The sequence below is a fragment of the Oncorhynchus tshawytscha genome, linkage group LG19, assembly GCF_018296145.1.
Source record: "Oncorhynchus tshawytscha isolate Ot180627B linkage group LG19, Otsh_v2.0, whole genome shotgun sequence".
Classification (NCBI taxonomy): Eukaryota; Metazoa; Chordata; class Actinopteri; order Salmoniformes; family Salmonidae; genus Oncorhynchus; species Oncorhynchus tshawytscha.
Window position 1 is genome coordinate 37,971 of NC_056447.1, and position 3,844 is coordinate 41,814.

A 3,844-nucleotide genomic window follows, 5' to 3' on the forward strand; every position below is an offset into this window, starting at 1 on the left:
ACACAACCTATAAGAAGCTTTTGATTGGACCCCACACAAACGACGTCAATGTGGTTGTAAACACGATTGCAGTGGAGGAGTTGCCTGTTGAGGGTTGTATTGCGCAAAGTGAGGCCATTCATGGCCTTCACAAGAAGCAAGAGTTACCTTCCAGTGGCAGAGGAAATGAGACCCTGAGCCCTACTAATTGCCTACTGGAGTGTGTAGTGGGCAAATTGGTACGGAAGATGCTATTTAAAGGCCTTATGCCGTATGCCAAAAAGGACCAACAAGCGTCAGCGCATCCAGATCTGGAGACTGAGCTGATCCGATTGTTCGATGAGGAGGTGGCCAAATATCTGATTGAGGAAATGGAAAGCCAGCAAAAAAGTTTCAATTTTAAGATGACATCGAAGCTAGCAGATGCCATCTCCACTGACCTTGGGAAGGTCAAGCGTTTAAAACGCTCCTTGAAAATTGACGATTTATTTGAGGATCAGGAGATGCTTTCCATTGTCTCTGTCATTGTTTCCCACAAGCTACTGGCCATCTTAAAACCCTCAGTTTCCAACCCATATGACCGTGAGACCTCAGACCTTGAAGACTCATGCAGTGATGATGTGGAGGATTTGGAATCTGAGGGGGTGCATTATGCCGCCAACAGAAAGGTAAGACAAGCTCAGATTACTCTTGAATGGTCATTGGTTGTGCTTTTTGATATCGGCACCAGTAAGTATAGCTGTATAATTTATAGGAATATGTAAAGGAAGTGAAATTGAAGTTGAATTGTGCATCCTTGAATTCTGATCACAGTCCAACATGAGCATCGTCCTTACAGACACTACAAACCAGCCAGAGATGTACATTGCTTGTGGATTCTCCACCTATGCGTGAGTATTCCTGGGGGGAAATGTTCTTATTCGACAATTATATATTAAGAAGTATAAAGAAGTAATAAATTATTGTTTTTTCAGACAATTGTCCATCTGAAATTCTTACATATTTTCATCTTCTTGCCAGTTAAATTATCCAAGATGAGGAAAGGCATCCGGGACTTCTTCTGGAGAGTCCAGAAGGCCTGGAAACGCTTGGTCACCTGCAAGTCCTCTGGGTCCTCTGATGGGTAGCCTGGATGACGTGCAGCCCATGTCAGTTGCTTTTGCCAGGCTACATCTGAGGAGGACACCACAACTGGCCTCAATACAACATTTTTATTTTTGTTGCTCATTTCTGTTTTCATTTTGAATCCCCTAATGCTGCTATATTTGAACCAGGCTGTCAGTGGACTAGCTTAACATTAGTTTATACTCCTTATGGAAGATCCACTATAGGCTAGTCAACACCAAAATTCCATCTGGGTCTTTTGATCCCTTATTAGCTCCCACTCCTGTAACTAGGAATGTGAGCTTCTAAATGTCATTCAGACATCTACAGCTTCTCCTGTGATTAGGAAGATAAGCTAAGAAGCCCAACCAATTGACTAGATGTTGATCCACGTCCATTGCAGCCTCTAAATTTGATGTAGATATTTAGACTAAATTAAAAAATGACAAGAAGGGAAGGCCAACAGCAGCTTCTACTCTTACAATTAGGAAAGTGGTGCTAAACTTTTTGGGCTTTGAGGAACAATGTATTTGTTTTTTCAATCACTTACATACTTTTTAATGGTTGTTTTAATAAAGCATTTGCATTGCAGATTTTGATGAATATTTTATCTTTCAGAATTTTTCATTTTAATTTAGGTATTCATTTGATGACATGGGACTAAAGCGTAGTTTATACCCTACATACATACACAAGAAATAACTACAAGCAGCTACACAAAAAAAGCTTTACACAAGAACGCAGGATCAGCATTTTGTGAAGCGTTCTTGTGTTGCACACGAAGGGTATGACCTAGGCTTAGTCATTTTATGACTTCTATAAGGGTATATAATGGTATCCATAGTGCAGTATTAAGATATTCATTATGGAGCTTTATATTATAGTAGAAATAATGTAAATGAATAAAAGTGAATTAATGTATGTCAACTTGATGGCGATATTTGCTTGCTCAACAAAAGCTATATTGGTGTTAGACGGTCTGAAGTTGCATGACATTCACGTATTTATTTATTTGGCACGGCCCTGAAAGGAGGTAGAAAAGGCCTCAATATGATGACAAATATCTTCTGTCAGACAATCTAATCAATGTATTTATCACATGCGCTGAGAAGAACAGGTGAAATGCATACTTACATCTTCCTCTAACTCTGCCTTGACAGAGAAGGGCTTGATGAATCATGTACAGTATATGGACCAGCACCCCAGTGGAATGCTTTTGACCCTTTGCAGAGTCCATGCCCCTACGAATTGAGGCTGATCTGGGGGGGAAAAAGGGTGCAACTAAATATTAGGAAGGTGTTCCTGATGTTTTGTGCACTCAGTGTATATACTTCAGGTTGTATATATTTGAAGTTTCCGGAGCATGTGAGTCTTACGGCCAGCTGCCATATTCTTGCATGTATTCTGCATCCGGAACCGTGAAGCCTGGCACACGAGTTTAGTATGATTTGATATATGATATTTATGCACCACATGTTTATGTGACTACTCTGTTTGCCTAACTTGGGGAGACAAAGAAAGTAATACTTACTTTCAGAAGAGGACTTAGACATATTGAAAAAGAGGACTTTATCATGGCCCATTCATACTAGCAGGGAAGCCCCTCTCTCAGAGGCTGAGGTGAAGAGGAGCAGTCGTAAGCCCACTCCATGTGAGTGGCTTTACCGTAACCTCAGGCACAGTGGAACGGTGGAAACTCAATTGTATAATTGTGTTGAGGAGATCCAGACTGCATTTCAAATGGCACCCTATTCACTATACAATGCATTACTTTTGACCAGGGCCCATAGGGGTCTAGTCAAAAGTAGTGCACTGTATAGAGTGCCATTTGGAATGCAAGTTCAGACTCAGCTTTAATAAGGGGATTAGGTCTGCTAGCCAGTGTTCCGTCTCTCTCTCTCTCCCTCTCCTGCAGGCATGCTCATGTACAATAAGGTGTTTTCGGGGCATGATTGACTCAGCTCATCGGTGACCAAACTCACCTTTTGTAGTGTGGTGTTTATACTGCTACACCTTAATCAGGACCTCATCCCCCGGCTATTTAAGTATCTGGTGAACGAGATAACCTTAATCATAACTTGTGGGCCAGTATGTTGTGTGGCAACCCTGCCTGTTAGTAGTTTGACACACATAATGCTTTACTTGAAGGCTACCTACATTAGGACTTCATAACACTTTCATCACCATTTATACAACGGGTGGGTATAATCCGGAATGCTGATTGGTTAAAAGCGCATTCCAGCCGGTGTCTATTCCACAAGTTACCACCAGCTAAATCTATGACGTTAAAATGTTTATGTACTCTGTTCCATCTGACTGTCTCATCAGCCCAGGCAGGGAAGTTATAAACTTGATCTCCACTATAAAAAGCATCTAGACATTATCTCACATTTCTTTAGACTAACATTTAGTTTTCAACAGCGGAGATTTGTATAAACATTAGTCTCTCTCCGACATCTGCAACATTGTTTCAAATATTCAAATTCAATCTCCAACTGTCCCATAGTAATGAACGTGTAGGGATCGGGAGTCGGGACAAGAAAGAGAGATGCCAGGCAGCGTTTCTCAGCCAGTCGAAATCATGAATCAGCTGGCATAATTTTTTATGGATATATACAAAGAAAGGTCAATTGAAAAAAGGTAAATCGAAAGGAAGGGCAGCTAGTTTGCAGTCTTTCCAGCTCCAGTTTGAAGTTATTGTGTTAGCTGTGTTGTTGGCTAGCTCCTCTGAACAACAGTGTCCTAACAAGAGCACATTTTT

At 41.1% G+C, this 3,844-nt stretch overlaps 1 long non-coding RNA gene across 1 annotated transcript; it reads right to left on the reverse strand.

Annotated features, from left to right (window-relative positions):
• Positions 1 to 446: 446 nt before the first annotated feature.
• Positions 447 to 2,339, reverse strand: LOC121840042. Its single transcript, XR_006079324.1, has 3 exons — positions 2,218 to 2,339; positions 979 to 1,152; positions 447 to 879 (listed from the first exon to the last, which is right to left on the reverse strand). It is a non-coding gene; the product is annotated as an uncharacterized LOC121840042 (long non-coding RNA).
• Between the last annotated feature and the right edge of the window lie 1,505 nt (positions 2,340 to 3,844).